Genomic DNA, 25,138 nt, shown 5'->3' with positions numbered 1-25,138 from the left:
GCACAAGCCATTGCAGAGACTAGAAGCTATGGAACAAATTAACAAACGTAAAATGCTAAGTGGTCTAAAGAGTAAGGAAGAGTTTGTTTCTGGATTTCACTCCATAACTACAGACTTCCTTTCCCACTTATCAGTCTACAAAATTATGCCTGGCTTCTCTCCAGAAACCGTGAGAGGTTTAAACCCCGTATGCACACCTGCCCACCTACTGGGAAGTAGGCAACATGGTAATTAACACACAGAAACCGAAGTAGCATGAGAGAGAATGCCAGTGAGAAAGGACTCTGGGCTACGTGGTCTTGAGGAAGAGGATGGCGGTGTCAAGGACATGGTAACACATGTCCTTGTGTCAAGGAGTTTGGATGAGGCTAGAGGAAGACAAGGGAACAGAGTGGGGACCAGTCTCCTGAGAGACCACATCCTGAGGCCAGGCCCCCTGACCTCTGACTGGTCTGCCACTCTAAGAAGCCAGCAGCTCCAGAGTGCATCACTTTCTACCCAGTTGCTCCTCGGAAAGAAAGAGTAAGATTAAGAGTCATAAGGATGCCACTGAAAAGAAGTATGGGAGATCTGCCATCTGGTCTAAATCAAGTTCTATTTGTCATCAGTGCTCAGACAAATAAAGTCATGCACAGTCTCCTGTCTGATGCAGGCTTTGTTTCCACCTCTTCCTCCTTCTAGTAAGAAAGGTACTTGATAGAATGACAAGATGCTACCAACATACCCTAGAGCCCACATAGAGCCTGCACGGCCCATTGCTCTGCAGAAAAGTCCTAGTGGGCCTTTGGTAAAAGAGTGAGCTGTGCCTACATACCACTCACCAAAGAAATCCCTCAAAAATTCAAAGAGCAAGGGGAATTTCTACTGGCACCAAATCTTCTACCTTTATGCATGGATCCGTACTCCAAAAAGATTGTAGTTTATGTCAGAGAAGGTAGCACGAGGACAAACAGTTCGTGACCTTGTCTCTCCAAATACAGTGAAATTTCAGAACTAGAGTCTCTGTCTTCCTTTTTAGACTGGACTGATCTTAGCAGCGATACTTGGAAAAGTCAGTGTCATCAAGGGAAAGACAGTACAGACTAAGCTATAACATAGAGCCTGCCTACATTTAGCAAATGAGAGTTGGAGAGTGTCCTAGGCCGTCGGACTCGGAGCTATGCAACTCACCTCCTCCTTTCTCCACAAGAGGACTACAGCAATTTGTCTTACATGGGGAAAAAGTCGACAGAAAGACAAGAGGAAAGAAGCCAACTGAGAGGTGGCACAATGTTCAGCTACCCCGAGATACACAGACAATGCTGCCTGTCGTTTCTGCCCTGCTGCATGGATGGCTGTAATTACAGAGTAAGTTGCCAGCTTCCTTCAGCTCCCGAACCTTCTAGGTAGGAGCTGTACTTATTCCCTCATTGGCGCATGGTGCGCAATAATGTTGGCTGTGTCTCTGCTGTCAGGTGTTCTCAGCTGCTTGGGAATCTTCTACAGAGGCTACACCGGCGTGTTCTCTTTTTTCATCCAAACCAGAATAGTCCTGCTCAAGGAAAGCAGGTTTTCAAAAGGAAATGGGGGAATGTTAACACTTGAAAGACTTTTTTTTTTTTTTTAAAGAGAAGATGGTGAGTTTTTAAAAAGCATTACCCTGTTGTTCAGCTCACAACTTTGCACTTAATTGTATACTGTCTTGTTTTGTTCACTACCAGAATTGCTAAAGTTTAGAGCTGGACATGAACTTGGCCCTTATGTAGTCCAACCCTCTAATTTTGACAATTTTAAAAAGAACACTATAGAAAAGTTTTCTGGCCAAGAAAAATACCAGGAGCCAGATTTTCAGATTCCTGGATTGGCGTGTGACCCTCTTCTTCCTGTCTCGGATACCCCAGGAGACAGTATATTTGGGATTGCATATATGCCCTTTATCTTCATAACAAAGCCCAAATATTTTACCCCCAATTAGTTTTCAGTTTTTCTTTTTCCATTTGTCTTCTAAGTCTATGGAGAAATATTAAGAAAGAGAAATCCAGACACAAGGAGGAGTATGAAAGTTTTGTATAATTTTTTCAAAAAATCCTAATAATAGCTAACAATTATTTAATGCTTACACTGTTACAGATATTAGAGATATAAAGGTGGGTAAAACTATGATTGAATTGCTTACAATCTAGTAGTGGAATCAGACATTCTTTAAAAATACACACTAACATTTATTGAAGGCATTCTGTGTGCCCGGACACACTGAAAAAGCCCCAAACTCATTATATCATTGAATCTTCACCAAAAAAAAAACTGCAAAGTGTATATTATTCCTTTATTGGCATCATCACATTCCATAGGTGAGAGTACCATGTCACCACCAGTTAAGGTCTGCAAGGTACGGCAAGTGAAAATGGAGAAGTGGGATTTGAACCCAGAGAGTTTGAAGTCTGTCCCCACTTGCTAAACCACCGTGCTACATGGCCAAGATGAACTATGGATAGGACGTGTGACAGGAAATGTATAAATGCTATTACAGAAAGACACAGTATTACCTTCTCCCTTCCAAAGAACTGGATTTGTAACTCAAAACTCTTAACCCTAAATCATGAGCTCTTTCAACCTAGATTAAAAGAGTGAAATCTAATTTAAAATGAGAGGAATTACCAGAAAGGACAATAACCCAGATTTTTTTAAAAGGTCTTTTATAATATTGGGACAAAACATCTCTCACTTAACTCATGTGGAACACTCCAAAAAAAAAAAAAAAAAGCTACCTTTTTAATGGGCAAATCTCTGTGATGACTGATGCATTTAATTACTGGGTAGGTATTACCCTCAGGACACCACAAAGTTTGGGCAACTCTATTTCCCATCACTGTGCCATAAGCTAAAACATTTTTTTTTCTATGAATCTTGCCTTTCTGAACTTGAAGGAAGGTGACCAGCTGTCCCAGATTGTCCAGTACTGAGGTATTCCCCAGGTTTCAGACTCGCAGTGCTAAAATTGGGACTATCCAGGCAACTGTTTCTTCCTATTCCTGCTCGGTCTGGCATCTGAGTACATGGGGTGCTTACAGAGCCTGAGTGGGTAGAAAAAGCTCCAACCCTGCTCATCTCCGGGCACCTGTCTCTGTCTTCCTGGACTCTCCCTGCCGATCTGAGCTGGGGAAATTTGTAGTCCCTTTTCTTGGCAGTGACAGCACACAGACGCAGCTCTCTGGTGAGCTCAACCTTCTCTGCTAAGGACAAGCCACCTCCCTGGCTCTCGTTAGGCTCTAGATTACCTGGGCTCTGAAGTGAATTTCTTTTGAGTATCAGCTGGAGCAGTCTGCCCTGCTGCAGACCTGCCCCACGTCACCATGGCCATCACCTCACTGACAGCCTCATCTGGGTCCCGCCCATCTGAGATCATGTCTCAGGTTTGTGTCTGCCTCAACAAACCATTCACCATGTCTCCTCCAATGGAGCCACTTTCTGTTGTGAAGGATTTTCTACAATGGTCTCCTCCCAGAACTATAAATCCCAAATATTCACAGTGTCCCTCTGCTGAGTCATCCTTCTCAAGCCAAGACCCTCAGTTTTATAACCCCTTCTACTGGTACCAGAGATAAGCCTGGACACTAATACCTTGATTCTTCCATTTTCCCGTTGTCTCTTTTCTCTACCGCTCCACCTCACCATTAGAAGGCTTATTAATACTTCCCTCTAATGGGAATTTTACCTACATGTTATCCATGTCTCTGCATGTGGAATGAAGCTTACAGAATTTAGAACACCCTTCTACTTAAGAATTGAGGTCGCTACCCTAAACTGAGCAATGGCCTCTATTCCCAGGGATTCAGATGGAAACTATAAATGCTATTTGTTCGATGGATGAGGGTTACTAAGCAACTTGCTAAAGACATCAGCAATACTTTCAAAAATATTAACCTCATTATGCTTTTTTAGTTGTCTTAATTTGGTGCTGGCTTTCTTGCTTTTTTCCTCTATTTTTTACTACTATGATAGCAAATGAATCTGTGCCAACATGGCCCTCACGAGAATGGCACAGGAATGAAATGAGAGGACAGTAAGAGTCTCACACCAGAAGGAAGGTGATATTTAAAAGATCATCTTCCCCCCTACCTTGTCAACAACAAACTAGCCCATTAAAAAAGTAAGTGAAAGATCTCTCTGTGACTACCATTAAGAGGGGTCATTTAGATTTGTTTCCTAAAAAGATATGTTTTTGGTTTTTTTGTGGTTTTTTTTTTTTTTTTTGGTCATGGGGGAAAGCCTGAGTTATATGTTCAAGTATAATAAGACCCCTTATTTTCTCACCAGTAACTTCCATTTCAGACACAGTACTGTAGTTCGTGGTAGGTTTTCCACAATAATATTTGACAGAGAAGCACAGAATGTGAGAGCTGACGGAGTCCCAAAATATCATCTAGTCCAGGCCTTTTAAAATATTTTTAAACTAGCAGAATTATGAAATATTTTCTTTCCCCCAGGAGAAATCTTGCTTCAAAACCCCATATTGAATAGACAATGATACCACTCTGGTTGAAACCAGGATGGAGTCCTAGAGCCTGACCCACAGTGACCTCCGATACATGGCACAGCAGAATCCCAAAGTTAATCATCTTTGGTTAAGTGCTGATGACCACCATTAGGGACCAGAAAACTTAGAGTCAGGGAGGCCTCTCACTGCCAAAGGTCATTACAGGCTTGGCTTATTGACTCTGTCCACGATATCATGCCTCCATACATTTTGGAGTATCTTAACAAGGGTCTGGTGCTTTAATTCAAGTGTTTTGTTTGGTGCTTGTGTAAATGTCTTTTAAGTAATTTTGGGAACTAAGGTTTTTTTGTCTGTCTGTTTAACAGTGATACATCTATAAGCTATAAAACAATAGAAGAAAGTGATCCCGTTTTCAAAGAGTCAGAAAAGTTATTAATTCAGCTCTATTATTGAGCATGTGTGTGAATAGGAAGTTCAAGAACTCAGTTAAATGCTGAAACAAGCCAAATACACCCCAAGAGAATTTTGGGAGAGGACGTTGTCCAAGAAGACAATTTCCCACTTCAGCAAATCTTTGACATAAAGCAAGTAGGACGAAAGTTGGGGATTTAGGCAATAAGACAAGAATTTTTTAAAAGATCAAATTTGTCATCCAGATCATACACACACACACACACACAAAATGGTAAAAGCCATGGGTTTCTTTTTACAAGTCTAATTGTTGAAATGTGAACATGCAGTAAGTCTTAGAATATTTTGGAGGACTCCGTGCAGAAGTTTCAACTTCAAGAACGAGGAGTTCTTTAAAAACCACGGAAGATTGATTTCATGTTTTCTTTTACAGCATTTTGATGTGGACTTGGCAAAGAATGAGGTTCCTGTGCTAATTTCCTCTTGCTCTATATAATTAGTCAGCATTAGAAATGAGGTAACAGGATATAATTGTCTACTGACCATTGCAAGCCCATTTGTTTATGACACACTCAGCCGGCTTTTAGATGTACAATATTATTACCCACCTCTTCATTTGTGTCGCTGTCTCTTTCCTCCTTTTTAATTTCTCCAGTTCTACTCCCCTCAATCCCCGCTTCCTTTGTGGGCAACGCAAGCAGGCACTTTTCCTTCCAGCTGGCAAGGCATTAAGGAGGCCTGAAGGGGGTGTACAGACTGACTTACGTGCTCCCTGGAGGCCAATTACATTTGGAATCCTCCTGATCTGCCCTGATCAGGGAGCGGGGCTTCCCTTCACAGCCTATTGTGCTCACGCTGAGCCACCTGATCAGCCTGATCCTACCCAGTATTTAAATTAGGGCATCACCAATCCTGGGCCCACATCAGGGCCTCTAGGTAACACTGGGGAATAAATTAACATTCTGCTGTTGTTCCAAAGCCACATGGACACCATTATTAGAAACCCATGTGCAATAAAGAGGACTGTTATGAAAGTCTCGAGAAGAAAGGGGACGAAACAGCATCATGTGACTGTGTGCCATCGCACTGTGTCTTCACACAAAAATTAGCATGTTGCCTTTGTTAGGTTCAGTGCAGGGGTGATTACAGTTTAACATGGCGTCACATTATGTAGCTGGTAATGTAACTTTATTGCAAGCATTTCTTTCATGATTGCCAAGTCCAGCAAAGGAAGGAAGGATAGAAGGAAGGGAAGGTGGAAAGGCAGGAAGGAGAAAAGAGAAGGGAAGGGAAGGAAAATGAAAAGAAAAGAAAAGAAAAGAAAAAGAGAAGAATACATACATGCACACACACACACACACACACAAACATAGAATCTTCATGTGTCTATTAACTAGCCTTGTAATCTGAATCACTGAAAGACTAGTGTAAGCGGTCAAGCTAGTTTAGAGGAACACTTGCATAATAAGGCGATGACAAGAAAGGAAGGATATAGGAAAATGACTAATAGGCAAATTAGCAGGCATCAAACAAACTGGCTCTGAGTAAGAATTATGTGGGAAAATATATGTTTCAAAATCAATAGCAATGCACTTAACAGAATTTTGGAAAGTGAAAAAGAAGGACTTTGAATTTATTGAGGACAAATCTTGGCAGGACATCATGATGAAATGCTTTCATTCTACAGCAAAAAAAAGAAAAATGCATTTCTTTGTTGAGATTTCCTGCATTCTTTTTGTTATGTTTTGTTTTTTTCCAAGGCAGTTTGTGATACTGCAACTGAAAATGTGGAACGAACTTCCACAATGAGTTTCACAGCCCTTCATGTTCAAAATACACACTTATTAGGTGATTATACCTATGTATATATCAGCCATTTTACTTTTGCTACTTTGATAACCTTATTACAGTGTCCTGAAATGAACATGAAAAGAGTGAAATCATATCCGTTAAGTAATTCAAACAGCTTTTTAAATTAAGCAATAAAAATATTTTTAGGTAGAATGTATTGTCATTCTTCTGTACTGAGAAACTGTATGTGTGTGTGTGTATATATATATATATATATATATAACATTAATGTGAAATAATATTCAAACAGTTACCATTTTATAAAGATATAAATCAAATAATTTTTCACTCTACCATAAAAGGGCAGTACATAGTTAATATAACTTTCAGAATTTTAGAAACATTTTAAAAAACTGTTTGCTATTTTAAAAGTCAAAGTAATCAAATTTTATGCTGATTTCATAGTCTATTTTGTATCTATTTTCTTGAGAAAGGGATCTTTTTAAATCATACAATCATCTTAATTTTTATTATCTTTCTACATAACTCAGATTAAGTAGGAATAGTGAGCAAAACTCTGCTAATAACAAGCAAAATTTTTTCAAGAATATTTTAAATTTCACTCAAATTTATGACATAGAAACCTGAAACTATGTGAATCTTGTTGTTTTGAATCCAAAATCACCTAGATATATTTTATCACAGCTTATAGCTTTAAAAATAATTATATAACTTATAAAGGGTTCAGATAAACTGATTTTTAAAATAGTGTAGATGAACAGACAAATATATGAGAAAAAAATAAGTCAATAATAAACATGGAAATATTTCAAGCTTACTAGCAATCACATAAATGCAATTAACAACAATAAGATACTTACAGCACTCAAAAGTACAAGGATTTGAAAATGAAAATACTAATGAAGGTATACTGATAGGTATTCAACAATAACTGTGATAGTATGAATAAGTACTATATCCTTGGAAAGCAATTTGATAATCTATATCACCAGTCTTAAAATTTTTCATCACCCTTAGCCAGTTTCACTTCTTGAACTATATATTAAGGAATGAATAGAAAATTCAGGCAAAAATGTATGCACAGAATTTTTATTGCATATTCCTAACATAATAAAATGCTCTTATTTGTGTGAAAATAGGATAGTAGCAAAGTAAATTGCATAGTAAAATGTGTAATATTATGTAGCTCTCAAAATGAATTGCTAAGAAATTTTTGTGAAATGGGAAAAATGTTTGTAACATGCTTATAAACTTTAAATCCAAGAGTCAAAACTGGGTATCCGATTGAATTTCAACCACATTTGTTGAATATATGCACATCTGGAACACTGGCTCTTAGAATTCAGCCCCCACGCTGTAAGGAAGCTCAAGCAGTCTTTGAGAGAGGCCCAAAGAGACAGCTAGTTCACCTGGCCAACAGCTTCAGCTGGGCCAAGTGTTACACAGCCATCCTGTCACGGTATGACGCAGACAAGGAAAGCCATGTTAGAACTTCCAGACCAGCCTGTCTGCCAATGGCAGATCACCAAGTGACAAGCAATATTATATGAGAAGAAGAAATGCCCACTGAGCCTAGACCAAACCCACATAATTTTGAGATACAGTAAAATGATTGTCAATATGCTAATACACAGATAAATGATAGGTATCGATCTAGGCACAAATGTGGCTCTGAATACAGATAAACGAAGATGGGTAGATAGGAATCTCAAAGAAAGGCATAGGAGAAAATACTCTAAAATATGAGCAGTAGTTATCTTTGGGTGGGATGTTTATCAATAATTTTTCATATTCTTTTAGCCTTACCAAGTTATCACTGATAAACATGCAATACCTTTCTCCAAAACTGTTATTTTTAAAAGAGGAAAATATATTGATCATGACCATTTCAAACAAGATAAGTCTTTAACATAATTTATTCAGAGAAGTATGACAAAGAGAGCAGCTCTCCTTTGGGATTTAAATAATTTAAATGACCAAGCTATTAAAATTTAAAAAATGAAAATTCTTTTCTTAAATGTTTGCTACTAAGACTGTCTTTTAAAGAATCCGATCAAATTTCAGAAGCGGCACATGACTCCTATCTAGTAAGCTTTCAGGTCTTCGATGATGAAGACATACTCATATACCAGAATCTGCTTCTGGGTTGGTGAACCACATCATGCAGCCATCAGTTCACAGGCATTTCTTGTTTTGTTCATTGGTTTCATTTTAAATTCTGAGGATCTGAAATCATTACAGGTGTCTGCTTCCAACAGGAGGGTAGTCTTTAAATTATCATGTCCATGTATCACTTACATCACACCACATCCCATTATGCTTTTGCCCACCATGAACTGGCATAACGCAACAAGACACAAGAGAAACGCACTGACACGGTAGAAGATGTCAAAAAATAAATCCTCAGTTTTAGCAGACAATATGGTAAAGATATTTTGAGTTACCTGACTTCTTTTGAGCAACTGGGTTTACCTTATTAAAGTTGGTTCTTAAAAGAACTGACGGAGAAATCACAGTTGATCACAGACTTCAGTTGTCAGTTAAAAATGTTAAGAGGTAACATGATAAAGGGGACGTACTTACATTTAATCAGATGGTATCTGAAAATAACTTACAAATAACTCAAACTATCAAAACATCGTGTAGAATTTTGACTTAGAGTGGAATGATGGCCATAGCTTCACAGCACAAGTTGGTTCTTAAAATACAGAAGGAATTTATTTATAGAAGCAAATACAGAAGGAATATTATTTAAAGTGCTGTATGACCAAGAGCCAAGATTTGCAAACCAAATGCTAACAATGGCCAAGTGGTCAAAATAAACAAATGACAGGAGAATGCGGGGCTAGCATAGCAATAGACAGGACAATGCATGCTTCATACTCAGGGTTCTGCTCTAGCCAGTTGTTGCCTTGTGGAAAAACAGGAGCCCAGTATCCCAGATCTTCCCACTCTTCAAGAGAAGAAGGAAATCCAGATTTGCTGTGTGTAGCATGTATTAATTTTTAAATGAACTGAATTTTGCAGAAGACAATACACTTGAGTTGCCTGAGGACCGAAACAGTATGGCCAGTGGGAAGAACAATGAATAATTGAATATGTATGGAGCATGAGATGCACACGGGACCGGGAAGGAGAGAGGAGGAAGTTATAGGTCGTCCTAAGAGTTCGGGCTTAATTTTGGGTAATGAAAAGCTATTGAAGCGCTTAAGCAAGAAATATGAGCTGATAAATCTTTGTTTTAGAAAAATCACGGAGAACAACTTGTAGACCTGCAAGGGAGGGGATTCAGAAGCAAGGAAATGAGCTAAGAAGCTATTTTTAAAATCCAAGAAAGAACATTAAAGCCTAATTTTTTTAAAAGATTGTATTTATTTATTTGAGAGAGAGAGAAAGCATGCACACACACATAGAGGGAGGGGGAGAAGCAGGCTCCCCACTGAGCAGGGAGCCTGATGCAGGACTCAGTCTCAGGACTTCAGGATCATGACATGAGCCGAAGGCAGATGCTTAACCAACTGAACCACCCAGGCTCCCAAGGCCTAATTTTTAATAAGCAAAATTAAGAAAAGGAAGAATTAGAATTCTTATCACATAGTATATGATGGACAATAAAGGCAATTATATCTTGTTTTACTTCTTTTAACTTCTGAGGTCCAAATAATCATGTATATTGTGTCTACGTTATCACAAAACACAACACTAGAATTTAAAATCATAAACAAGAGCCAGTGACTAAAATCATCTGTCAATGAGAGTCTGTGTTAGGGAAGAAAAATTATAGGTTCTAATCTCAAGCCAAAACTTTTCAAGTTCTCTTATTGATTACTCTCAGGACAAATTATCTGTGTAAAGTTCTAGTCCCCTACCAGAGTTGGTAGAGTATTAAAAAAGAAAGTATTATGTTTATCTCAGTCCTGGTATTTGAGCGCAGAGCCTGAAGCTGTTGGACCATCAACTAGTATGTTATCAGGCAAGCCCAGGAGCAGAAGGGATGGCCAAGAGGGCATGGCTGGGAAAGAGAAACAGCCTAAACAAGGATGCCAAGACATGGCTGAAGTTGGGCACTGCTAAGTGCACTGAGGACTGTGACTCCGTAGAAGATCTCAGAACAAGCTGCTGGAGGAGGTAAAGGGAGAAAAGAATTTTTCTACCAGTTCCTCTGTTCCATGCATCAAAGTGTCACCCTATTAACTCCCTACAGATTTCCCAGTTGTACAATGTAGACCTTCAGCACAAATTCAATGCCCCACGCCTTGGCAGCCAACAGTTTTGTGCAGTGGGTGAGAAGCCCACAGGGGCAGAGGGAGGGTGCCGCCACAATGCACCCAATGAAGTCGATCGGAGTCAATCTAGACTTGCCCACTGCATGGAGACTGGGACAAGACAACAGGAACCAACAGGACCTGAAGGGGAGCCTGCCCGATGTTTACACCAAGCCTGACTGCTGAAACAAACACACGATCAGAAGGATTTGTGAAAATTAAAGCAACCTTCATTAACCACTCTATAGGTAGAAGTTTTTCACTAAGAATTTACCTGTAAGATAAGAGACGTAAACACAGGTAAAATCATGTAAGTTTACACAATGGTCACCCACTCAATAAATAATTTGCTTTGGGTCTTATCCATGCTATATGCCAAAATCTCCAATTATTTAATGCTGTCATTCACTCATCCTACCTCTCTTTCAGGTCTCTCACTTTCCTGCTGTCCGTCCCCCTTCTGACTCTGGATACCATGCTCCAGCGTCATCATTATTCACTTACAGACGTCAACTTCCTCACTATTTTCTACAGACCCCTGTGAGACAACAGAAAGAAGAGAAGAGAATCTGCTCTCACAGAGACAAGCTCACACTTCCCTGCAGCTTGCTCCTATGTCTGCCTTCCTTCCTGTTCCGTGGGTGAACTGTCTGTTCTTACTAGTGCCCTGACCTTCCTCCCTCCCCAGTTCCGTGTCCTCTTGCTTACTGAGAGACATTGTTTCTGTATCTCTTTTCTCCTTCCCCTCTATCAACGATTTTCCTTCTCTACTGAATCAGTATATGGCATACAGACATAGGAGAATGTTACTATCTTTAAAATACCCTCTTGGGGTAGGGAGGGAACAAATGAACCAAGATGGGATGGTGAGGGAGACAAACCATAAGAGACTCTTAGTCTCAGGAAACAAACTGAGGGGTTGCCTTAGAGGGGGAAGGGATACGGTGGCTAGCTGATAGATATTGGGGAGGGTATGTGCTCTGGTGAGTGCTGTGAAGTGTGTAAGCCTGATGATTCACAGACCTGTACCCCTGGGGCTAATAATACATTATGTGTTAATAAAAATAATTTTAAAAATAAAATAAAATAAAATATCTAAATAAATAAATAAGCAAACAAATAAAATACCCTCTCTTGACTATACCTAGCCCAATAGACCATAGCTTGCTGGCTGACAACTCGTTTCTCTGCTCCCCTTGACAGAATTCCTTCTCAGCTTCTTCCCCCCACCTCATTCTCCCTTGAACCTCCTCCCAGATGCCTTTTATCGGCAAGTCTTCACCAAACCTTCTCTTCTCGAGATTGCTAATGATGACCACACTGATGAATGCCGTGGTCATTTACCAGTCCCCATCTTAAACATCAACAGCATTGGATACAGACGATCTTTCTCCTTTTCTTTTTTTGTTTGTTTGTTTTCCTTCTCTCTACTGTCTGTTCCTTCTCATTCTCACTGTTGATTTTTCTTCATCTTTCCAATCTCTAAACTTTGAAGAGCCTCAGGCCTCAATTTTGTGATGTCTTTTCCCTATATGCACTCAACCTGAGGTAACCTCATCCAGTTCTGGTGGCTATTATTTCCTATGTATTCTTGAAGACCCCCGGATGTAATATTTCCAGTCTTGACCTCTCCCCTGAATTCCAGACTCACATATCTGGCTGCCTACATGACATCTCTAGAAATGTCTAAAAGGCATCTTAAAATTAATGTGTCAAAACAGAATTTCTGATTCCTTCTCACCTTCATCTCTCCAAAAGCCAGGTCCTCCCATATTCCTCTGCGTCTCTGAAAAATGGTTTTACAAGACAAAAATCTTGTAGTTTTCCTTGCCTGCCTCCTCTCCTTACATCTCACAGATGATCTATCAGTCAATTCTACCTGCTCAGCTTTCAGAACATAACCAGAATCTGAACACTTCTCAAAATGCCAGATGAATGAGTTAAAGCAGTTGTTAAGAGCAAAAGATAAGCCAAAAAGAGCAGTAGATGATCATTCATTAAATTCCTTTATAACGTTTTTAGGGCTCTTGAAGAACTTCATTTGAGAATTCCAAGGGACTTAAGAAACCAAAATGGTTTTTATTTATAAACCTGTTAAGTAAATCCAACAGAAAATTGATTTTGTTTTTACTCCAAATCATGAAAACCCCTATTTACACTTAATATACATGTGATTTTCTTCAGCTACCTTAATTACTACTGTAAGAGCACAGAATAAGGGAAGAACAAGAATTAAATAGGGTTGGGATTTTTCAAGGTGCCTCTGCTGGTAGAAGAAAAGACCAAAGGGTTTACATATGAAAGGGAGTGATTATAACAGCCCACAGAAAATAACATGGGAAAGAAAGGGGTAATAGAATCAGTGGGTTATAGCATTAAAAACTTTCGTTTTAATTTATAGCCTGGATAAATCAAAAAAGCACATTTTTTAAAGAAAGGATATATAATGTATAAATTAATTACTATTACCTCTGCTTACATTCCAATTCTCAAAATAAATGGTTTTATTTCATAATACAATTTCATGAAGGAAATTTCTAAGTATACAATTTTAAAAGATGGTAAAGAGAATCAGCCTCATTAACATTGGGCCAAACCTCAAACGAGTATGTAGAGCTTTCTTTACTATACATCTTCCCATTTAGACAGTCTCATAAATGACATTGTTGCATAAGGGCCCAGTAACAGTGAAGTTCCAATGGAGACGTCTTCCTCTCTTTTTTTTAAATTGCAATGTAGCATTAAATAAAACCAGATGTGATTCTGCAGTGCTCAAATTAGATTCCATGGGCAAATCCAGCCTAATTCCCCATGGGCAGATGGCAGACAAAATATGCCCAAGGACAAGCTCATCTAAAGCCTCCATCTTTACTAAGTCGATCACACCTGATGGTATATACTTCCTCACATTCCCATCATCACATCATCAACAAGCTCTATCCCTTATTCTCATCTTCCTTCCAAATATAACAGAAGCTAAGTCTTCATTCCTCTTTAAAGTCAAACCGGATGTTATCCTTTCCTGTACCCTGGGGGATCCAGTTACAATACTTGTTTTATTTCTACCCAAATCTCTAACTTTTCTCACTCTTTACTGGTTCTTTCCCAGCTGCTTTCCAATCAACGGGAATTTGAAAAGCCATTTTAAACAAATTAGATTCCATGGCCTTGACCTCAGGGTTCATTCCAATTACTAATGACCTCTCCTTTCTTCTTTTTGCCATTCTCAAGTGGGTGATCTCGTACTCCTTGTTGCAATTTCTGCAATCTCCTACAAGACGATTTTCCTACCGCAGTGTCCCTAAAATGCCCCCCATCTGAGAACACAGGCTCTTTCCTTCTCAGGAACTGTAGTGCTCTCTCCTCAACGCTCCCATCAGCCTGGGCTTCTGAGCCACTCTTGGCCCTGGGGATTCGCGTCCCCACACTGGACAGCGTATTCCTCTCCCTACGGTGAAGATTGCCACTGTCACTTCCCTCAGTGCTTCTGTTTCTTGTTTTATCTGTAGATGCTTTCTATAAGCTGTCTTTGTTTCCTGCTTGGAGAACATTCCTTTTTTTTTTTTTCTTTTAAGATTTTATTTTATTTATCTGACAAACAGAGATTACAAGTAGGCAAGAGAGGCAGGCAGGGAGAGAGAGGAGGAAGCAGGCTCTCCTCGGAGCAGAGAGCCCGATGCAGGGCTTAATCCCAGGACCCTGGGATCATGACCTGAGCTGAAAGCAGAGGCTTTAACCCACTGAGCCACCCAGGCGCCCCTTGGAGAACATTTCTAAAGCAGCTCTAGCGTGTCCACATTAGGAATTCCAATTTGAACAATACAAGTCTGGGGACTTCATCTGAGTTATAAACTCACGTCTCCATGTGCCCACAAAGCACAATTTTCACAAATCTGGCATGTCCAAATCCAAGTTCATTTTTCTCTAATCCAGACTCTTTAAACCATATCAGTATCAATACCAAAATTTCCTTCTACCTGCAGATTAAAATCTTAGAATCATGCATGAATTCTCTTCCTCTTACCCAACCGTGGATCGAGTTCTTTTAGCCCGTTACTTGGAATAACAATGATGACAAAAACGAAGGGATATATATGCAATGCCTTGAACACATTTCATCATTTCCATTCCTACTACCTTCACCCTCACAGGGACCTCCTGCAATTCAGTTACTACAGTAGCTTCCTCACCCCCTCCAGCTTTCCTTGCCTCCCCCTCTCACTTCCAATCCATCCTTCCATACACTGCCAAATCAATATTTTAATCCTTGCCATAGATTGCAGATGTTTATTATAATTTGTACAAACTGTTGATGGGCCAGAGATACACCTATGCTTCAGATTTACAGTGTAAGCCTCACTGATGGTTTATTTTTCGTATGGATCATGAACTATTGATGGTAAAGATAAAAACGACCAGCTTGCAGGTGGAGAACTAATATCTGCTACTGTGAGCTGGATACCATCCTAAAACTTAATTTTGTCATACTTTGTTATCAAGGCTCACTAGCTTCCTAACGTGACTGGAGAAAACTTTTTACAGGCTTTCAGTCAGCTTGTATACTATGGGAAATTTTCATCATTCCAACTTTAAACACACAAAAGATAAAACTCTGTTTTTGAATTTTTTTCAACTGTTGTAGGTCTACTTAAATTTTTCACCTCTTTTGGAGACCAGTTTTAATCATGCCCTGTCAGGAACTCACCTATTTTGTTGAGGGTTTTTAAATTTCTTAGCACAGACTAGTATATAAAATTCTCTCTTAAAATGTTTAAACTTTCTCTGATATATCCACTTTTAAAATTATAAACTTCTATATTTAGCTTTTCCTTTCTTTTGCTCTTGTTTGGAAATACCAGAAGTCTTTCTATTAGGTATTATTCTGCCTTTTTGTTGTTGTTGTTTCCCAAAAATAAATTACTTATTAAGGCATATTTTTCCTCCTGAGTTTCTTATATTTGCTGTATTGTTTATCTTCAAACTATCTGGGTTAAATATTAAATTAATTCATTTTCATTCCTTGTTGTTCAATAAACCAGGAACTCCTGGCTATAAATATGCCTTTAAGTCATGACTTTGGAAACATCACAGATTTCAGTTTAGAAATATCTCCTTGTCTCCCTAAACACAGTATCTTAAGTCTACTGTGTTACTTAAATCTAAAAGCTCCTTAGCAAAATGTTTCATTTTGCTTTTAAATCCAGGTGACTTGGATTTTTTGTTTAGACTTTTATAATTAAGTTTTCACTTTATTGTAATGCCATTAAAAACTACAGCTTACAAAATTTCTTCTCCTTGTTTTTAATTAAGATTTTTGAGGGGGTGTGAGTACAATTACTTTTTGCAAATGTTTGAGGCATCTGCAAAGAAAATGTTGTTTCTATAGAGTGTTTGCATAGATACATACATATTTTATAAACCTTTTTATTATGTGTATACATACCAAATATCATATATAAATAAAAATATAGACATAAGTATAATTATGTTCATTGTATTTTTTCAAGTCCATCAGTCCTTATTTGTTTTTTAACTTTTGGATCTGTTAAAGACTAATAATAGTATGTGATAAAGATTCTATTATAATTGTGTTTCTGTCACTATCCCCATGAATTTCTAACAGTTTATACTGTGTATAGTTTGATAGTGTCTTTTTTTTTTTAAGATTTTATTTATTTATTTGACAGAGAGAGATCGCAAGTAGTCAGAGAGGCAGGCAAAGAGAGAGAGGCAGGGAAGCAGGATCCCTGCTGAGCAGAGATCCTAATGCAGGGCTTGATCCCAGGACCCTAGGATCATGACCTGAGACAAAGGCAGAGGCCTTAGCCCACTGAGCCACCCCTGATAGTGTCTTTTTAGTTACATAATGTTTCACAAATGATGTAATGTTATTGTGGATATTAGCTTTTATCAATATAAAAGCATCACATTACATGCTTTTTGTCTTTGAATTCTATTTTACATTAAAATTACCTCACAGGGTGCCTGGGTGGCTCAGTCAGTTAAGTGTCTGTCTTCAGCTCAGATCACAATCCTGGAGTCCAAGGATCAAGCCTTGCATGGGTTCCCTGCTCAGTGGGGAGTCTGTTTCTCCCTCTGACCCTCCCCGACCTCAGGCTCGCTCTCTCTCTCTCTCTCTCTCAAATAAATAAATAAAATCTTTTTAAAAAGAAAAAAGTTACCTCACTTAATCTTTTTTTTTTTTTTTTTTTTTTGTGAAGTCTGGTATATTTTTGTCTATAACTTTGTATTTAACATTCTCTTTTATGTTGTTTCAGATGTGGTCTAAAACATTTTTTTGTAGTCTATAACCAGCCTAAATTTTGCTCTTTACAAGTAACATAGTGTTTTTGCTAAATATCTGAGAATTATGCTCAATTTTTAGAATACAATAATTTCACCACTATATGCTTAATAAAATTAATATTGCCCAGGAACTTGTGAGCTCTTTCCGTATTTTAAAAAATCAAGTCTTACTTTTGTGCTAATGAATCTTCTTTTGTTACATCTTTGCTTATTACTTCTTTTCACTTACTCTGTTCTTTTTTAATATATGTAGACTGAATCATACAACTCTGTCCATATTGGTAAATTTTTTCATTTTCAATTATCTATATTTTTCCTAAAGTTTTCACATTTTATCCTATCTATTGTTTTATTCTTAACTTGTTAATTTGATTTTCTTTCTGCTTCCCTTGAAATGCCAATCCAATAGCTGTATGTTCCATACCTACATAATACTTCTGAGTCTCACTTCTCTTTTGTGTTCTTAACTATTTGTTAGTCTAATAAATTTTTTGAATATTATTGGAAACAGGAATCAAAAATTTTCTAAAATTGTCCCATGTTTCTGACCGTTGATGTGCTACAGAGAAGATCTCTTTTATTCCCTGATTCTACAGGCAGTTCCCTGCTTTTGATCTCAGGTAACTAACTGCCTGTTATATTTATTGCCTCAGGTAATAATCTATTCAATAGAAGTCTTCTAAAGGAAAGAGCCCCAGGGTTATGGTCTCCTGCATGATGTGGCCATCCTTCCCACAGCCTGATTTCACTTTCTAGGACTCTAAAAGATTAAAAAAGAATGCATTGGCAGACCTGAGAATACTGGTAATACCAGATCACGACAGCAGAATGTTGCAAAGAAAAGAGTTAATATTTGACCAAGGCATCATACTCAGTACACATATGTTTTTCCCCTCTCACCTAAAGTCCTTGGAATATAGAAAATATACATCTAAAATGTACTAATACACATCAGTGAAAAGGAGAATGTTATTCACAGACAAGAAGGTCTCAGGAATTACCAAGAAAAAGACCAGAACGAATCAAATAGTCAAAAAAGGAAAGCAATCCCAGGGGCGTTCTGGGCTCAACAAGAAAAGTTCCTGGAACATCATTAGGTTAACTGCCCAGGCCCAGAACAGGGGGTAACAGAGGTGTTTGTCTGGATGCAGGAATACTGCAACAAATACATGTGCTAGGTCTGAAAGGCAACACGTTAGACCAGACAGCTAGCAAAGTCCAGGGAGGATGGAAACTTCTTACCTCTAGAAGAACTCACAAACCCCATGCAACAGGGTGTATGGTCTCTCCCCTAGAACCACCAGAAACAATCTATACATTGTGAGCAGGATATTTAAGCACAAGGATGAGCAGAAAGAGAATCACGAAATACTTGGGGAAGTCATCAGCATGATAGAGAAAGACAATAAATTCATCCAAGAATAACAGCTGAAAATTAACAGTTTGCTTCACAGAGCAAACATGTCAAATATAAATACTTGATATATTTAGAGAACTTCAAAGGGATCTTTCATACACAAAAATAGAAACAATGATCTTGGAAATTTTAAATATGATTGTCAAAAAAATCTTAAGCAGTAATTTTGAAGGCCTAATGGAATAAAAACATAGCTAAAGAATGAATTCACAAACTGGAAGAACAGCCTAAAAGACTCTTTCAAAACTTGATACAAAAGGACAAAGTAGTAACACTATACCCCCCAAAAATCTAAGACACATAAATAACATAAGTTCTAACACCCGTCACACTAGATTCACAGAAGGAAAAACAAACACAAAGAAGGAAAGGAAATAAACCAAGAAAATTATATAAGAAAATCTCCCAGAGCTTAAAAAAAAGAAAAAGACACATGACTTTAGACCCACTTAAGGCTCAACAGAATGAAAGAAAAGAGATACACATGAAGACAAACCGTAGGAGAGGTTCAGAACTCAAAAGAAAGGGAAAATCCTAAAGTTTCCATGGAGAAGTAACCAGGTGACGTACAAAGCAAAGGGACCCACTGTATTTGTAACAGATTCCTGAGCAATAACTTATTCTAGAAAATAATAGAACAATGTTTTCAAAGAACAGGAAGGACATTTCTTTAAACCTCATTCTTGACCCTGCTAAATTTTTAAGCAATTGTTAGGGGGAAATAATGGCATATTCAGAAAAGCAAAGACTCCAAAAATTCACCACCCTCATTATCTAAAAATAACTACTGGAGAATGTTCTATTTTATACCAATGAAAACCTCAATAAAATAGATTACAGAATGACCTCAAACACTGTCAGAAGTAGTAGAAAACCTAAAGAGAATAATTACCATAGAAGAAAGTATTAAAGTTTATGCCTAAAATGGTAGCAAAAGCAGATGATTTTACGGAAAAGTTTTAGTAAATACTTCCCAGAACAGATAATCCCCATGCGCAAAGAAAAATAGAAGAATGTGGAAGCCTGCCCAACATATTCTTCAAGGCTAGCAAAATCTTGATACCAAAAATTGGACAAGGATAAGACAATAAAATAAAATCATAGTCCAATTTCACGTATTACATAAATTCAAATATTATTAATAAATGAATCCCATAGTCCAGTCGCAAAATAAAACTGTTATCAAATAAAATTTATCAGAGAAATGAAAGGCTGACATAACCTTAGATACCTAATTTAATACAGTAATTCAGTATAAGAAGTAGATTAAAGGAAGAAAATATGATAATCTCAATAGATGCCAAGAATTTTTAATAAAATTCAACCCCCATTACTGATTTAAAGTAGAGATTAAATGTTTCTGCTACTCTGAAATCCTATCATCCCAATGAAAATGAGAAGTCCATCTTTACTGGCACTTTGTCCACCAACACCCCCACTTACAGAGGGCAGCCACTACTGATCTCCTAAAGAATTTTAGTATTCCTTCACTAATGTATTACTCAATGCCTCATTGAAGAGAATGTTCTCTAGCCCTACTTGAGAAATATAATTAAAGAATGTGTGGGCAGAGATAAAGAATTCCACTGTAACATTTCTATCCAAACAATTCTTATTATCCCTTCCTCCATAGAATAGTGAAGAATATCTGGCACTTCTACTTTATTTAATGTTGGCCACCACAAAGAATAGAGTCGATCATTGGAACATGCTATTAGAATGATCCCCTGCTGCACTGCATATCCGTAAGTCTCATGTGCTTTGCTCTATGGTTATTTCATGATCAGAAGAGAAACTCTACAGATCAGAACATCTCCTTACTCGTACACATTTCATAACCCCCCTTCATATTTAAAACAGTATCTTGTACATACCAGATACCCCTAATTCTTTCTGCATTCACTTAATTTTAATAAATAAATAAAAGCTTGATCCACACAAATTAAACCTTTAAGACAGTTTTGAGACGTAAGAAATAAATACTTAAAAAAAAACATTTTTATGGATTTAGCTTTATTATAACCCAATGGACAAATGGAGAGCATGAGTGTTTTTCAACACACTGCATCTAATTTAGTTTTAAGGCCCAAGTCAAACTTTTCTCTACATTTTGGGACCTCCCCATCTTCCAACAAGCTAAGCTCTTTGTCAGTGTATCTGCTACTTTCTAAGAGCCGTAACATATAAAGTGAGATACAGAGTGGAACCCTAGATACCAGGAACAACTAATACCTAATTCCTTAAGAACCACAACTGTAAGCTGTGTAGCTGCCATTGCACAAAAGTACATTTTCCATTATCAGAAATAATGAACCATATTTCCCCAGTACCCACTTGACTAGGGTAATACATTTGAGGCTTTGCGGTAGAAATTAATGATCTTAGTAGTACTCCAGCGGCCTGGAATCCTTAATGAACATCCCTAAACGCTTTACCTAATGCTGATGAGAGACATGGGCACTGTGGGGAAAAGAAGCCCATAATTACTTGGCTTTCTATTTAAATCATCTTACAAATTGTTTAGTCTCTCCTTACATCATATGCAGTATAGACTTCTTCATTCCAGAACCTGTCTTGGTGTTCAGGATGTCACATGACCCAACACCTGTGGTCAGAGGGGTTAGGGAAGAAGAGTTGCTTAGGAAGTATCTCTGTGCCCAGGAGCACAAGTTCCCCATGAGAAATGAGCCCAGTTCCTACGTCAGTGGCCACCTTCCCAGCTCTGGTCTGTCAAATGCTAATGGAGAACTATATTGAGCATTGGAACAGGCTAGCGCACAGATAAGAAATCACTGCATATTGAGTCATTTTACAAACTGCCTCTATCTTCAGAAAATTAGACTTGTGCACTCTCCTTCCTACCAACCCACTTTTTTTCAACTTAGTTTGGAAGTCACAGGGCAGAATCTGATTCATACTGTTAACGTCTCTTTGTTCTTGGTTCTACTGCTTTCACAAAAAGTGCTGTAGGCACTTCACTGGAATGACTAATTTACTGCAGGATTTATCAGAGTCCATTCAGTTGCAACTATAAAATAATTCAAGTAAGACAATGGTGCCTGCTAGCACTCCATGACGAAGGTCCGTTCCTGAAGTGATTCGATTCACCCCAACATATTTATCCATGAAGTTAAAGATCTCATCTGGAATGCCCTGTTCATAATCTCTTTGTCATTCTCCTTATGAATTAAGATATGGAAATAGAGGGTTTTTTAAAGGTAAAACAAAGTCAAAACATTTCTCATATTGCTCAACTGAATTTTGCATCACAAAATTTAAATATTTCAAATGCTACTTATATTATAATATTTAGAAGTGAAATTCCCTTCGCTGAGCTTGTTTCAAATGAAGTTCTTTGTTGTATTGTTCTGGTAAGTGTGAAATATTCAAGGATCCGTGTACATATTCTTGCTTGCCATTTTTAATTTTTAAAGGCATGTTATTTGTCATGAGCTTAACAAGAAACTCCAGTAAGCTGAGGCTTAGAATGTAAACACAACAAAATAGAAATCGTGGTGGTTGCTGATACTGAAAGAGTGCTGAGTTACCCAGATGCATGCCCTTTCAGTGAATTCTGCGGGACAGACTACATTTTACACGAACTCACCCAACATCAGTTGGGATTTTCTTCCAGTACCAAACTCTCTAATACTTCATAAATGATTTTATCCATACTGAAACAGAGCAAATTGAGTCCTCAAACAGCCATTCAACAATATTCAGAATTGTTTCCTTACAGTATTAAAAATAAAGGAATGGAACTGGATTGGCGTAAATAGTGGTTGTCGAAACATTCCAACTTGTAGCATCTATCTTTTTAGGAAACTGCTACTCAAAGCCAAATGAAGTAAAGAGATAATAAAAGAAGACTAGAATGTAAACAGATAGATATGATAGAAGAATAGAGAGATTGGAATAGTGACAGAACGCAGGGCTGTCTCAAAATTTTTAGTATTGTTTCTGTTGCTCCTCCTCCTCCTGGCACAACAGAGGCCACGCGGAGAGGATCGGGAAAGATGAAACAGAAACATCGCAAGGGCTCAGAAATGTCAGCCCAAGCCTCCGAAGACTGTAATCCATAAAAAGCCCTCGTGCCCTGAGCCCAGTCCCCAAGACTAGCTTCAGCTTTCACTCCTCCCCCACTTCCCTCACCCTTTGCAAAAATATTGAACTATTTTAAATTCTCTAAACATGACAGGCCTTCTCACATCTCTTTGCCTTTCGGAATAATGTTTCCTCTTCCCTGCTTCTGATAAATTCCTGTTTGACTAAGTTTAAGCCCAAATATAACTTCCTCTGGGAATCTTTCTCTTACTGCCCCAGAAAACCTAGATTCTCTTTCCTTTATGTTCCCACCATGTGTTATACAAGATACATTATTAGAAATGCTCTCATTTTACTCATTTTACCATAATTGTGTGCATATTTTCCTCCCCACTAAGCACTTTTTTTGAGAGAAAGAATTATATCTGATTCAATTTTATATCCCTAACATTTTTTACAGTGCCTGGCACGCTGTGGCTGATCAAGAGATTTTTTTTAAGAATAAAATGAGAGAATTAAAATAACAAAGTTATGAATTCTGCCTGTAGTTTCATGAAGAATGTTTTGAAGTGGGAAATACAAAAGTATATATAAATAGGGTTTTTATGAGTATTTCTAAGTAGGGACTTCAAAATGGCAACTCCAGAAACAGTAAGAATTGTCGTGAGACCAAAGCCAACACAGAGCGAGGGAAATGGGACTCAGTACTGATCCATGGGAACTTTTTACGAATTTTAAAGGTAAGTAAAGAAGAAGAAAGAGTCTATCACAAAAGAGGTAAGGATAAAGCCAGGAATTATCCTGGAAGCCATGAAAATATTCCTTCAGGAGGGAGGAAATGATCACCTCAGGGAAATGTTGCTAAGAAGTCAAATAAAATGAGCACATAAAAATGTCCCCCGGACTGGACCATATGAAGACCTCTGGTGACTTTGGACGAGCGATTTGTTTTCAGCGGTGGGATGAAGACTAGATTAGATTAGAATTAAATGGAAATGCAGACACCACACACAATTAAATATTTTGAGAAGTTGGGTCGAAAAAGGGAAGAGAGACATGGGAAGAGTTAGCTGAAAGGAATGCGAAGCCAGGAAGGAACTGTTTTTAGTACGGAAGATATGAATGATCCGTTAGAGAGGGAAAGACTGGTATTACAAAAGAGAAGGGACAACGAAAGAAACAAGGCTGTAGGAATTTGGGAGGAGGTGGGATCCAGAGCGCAAGTAAAGATCTTGGCTGTAGGTCAGAGTTAGGTTCGCTCTACCCACTGAAGAGGGAAGAAGCGTGTGTGGAAGCAAGAAGGTTCCTAGAAATGGGAGCAGGAAGATGTGAGCTAATTTCATGCCAAAGCTCAGAGTCATATTTAACACCATGTTCTTGAGCTCATGCTGAAAGGCTGCAGCTTACATCTGTGTCAGTCAGGATAGGCTATGTTTGCAGGGTTCCCAGAAGATTGTAGAATCCCTATGTAGCAATAACAAAGGTATGTTTCTCACTCACGCTATTGTGCATATCACAGGTTAGCCATAACTTGGCTCCACAAAATTCCTTTTTCTGAAATTTTGCCGATTGTCATGCAGAGAAAAAAGAAAATAGGCAAAGCGTGCCCTGGATCTTAAGGCTTCTGCCTGGAAGTGACACACCTCACTTCTTCTCATATTCCATTGGTCAAACCACATCAAAAGGCCATACCTGCGTTAAACAGGACAGAGATGTAGAATCCTCCTATATAGGAAGACACTGCAGACAAAGCCACGGAACACGGGTCAAGAGTGACGCAGTCTGTGACAAGCCTTATAGACAAGCTGGTTCATTCATGTCTTTCAGTTAAAAAGCCCTGGGCGGGGCTAATATCCACAGTCACGGGCTCTTTATCCTAGAACTATCTGTTCCCCACATCTATGCTGGGTAGACTGAAATGGCTAGAATGACCAGTGTATTTTAGAACCTTCCCTGGGCTACCGCCGCCTCCTAAGCTGCTGTTCCCGCTGAATTCCCATCATCCCGATGGTAGGTGATCCCAGGCAATTGCTACCGTTCCCTCATCCCATCATTAAGATCCATGCCTGCCACAAAGGAAATTGATCTACTTCCTACATGATAAATGGTTAGAATATACTCTTTATGATGACGTCATGTGACTGAATATCTCCTAGGTGTAAGAAAACTATAGGAAACCTTATGTGTGAAATCTGGGTGTTGGATCCAAAATTAAAGGATTTTCACTTTCTTGGAAAAGCGAGAAACACTGTTAAGAAATTCCCTTCTTTGAAATTGTGAGGGAAGCATGCCCTTTTTATTCAAAACAGAATGACCATTAGGGAAAAAACAAACAAACAAACAAACAAACAAAAACCCTATCACTTTGTTAATGAAATGATTGCACAGGATGGACACGTAGGGGAA

The 25,138-nt window shown here is 38.2% G+C and overlaps 1 long non-coding RNA gene across 5 annotated transcripts in view; it reads right to left on the bottom strand.

The window, feature by feature from the left end:
- LOC123390419 overlaps positions 1–25,138 on the bottom strand; it is a 331,180-nt gene that overhangs the window by 258,108 nt on the left and 47,934 nt on the right. The gene's annotated exons all lie outside the window — the stretch shown is intronic.

The sequence above is a fragment of the Mustela putorius genome, unplaced genomic scaffold (assembly GCF_011764305.1).
Source record: "Mustela putorius furo isolate JIRA1106 unplaced genomic scaffold, ASM1176430v1.1 tig00537350_pilon_pilon_pilon, whole genome shotgun sequence".
In the NCBI taxonomy this organism is placed as follows: Eukaryota; Metazoa; Chordata; class Mammalia; order Carnivora; family Mustelidae; genus Mustela; species Mustela putorius.
This window is presented reverse-complemented; position numbering and strand designations above follow the sequence as displayed.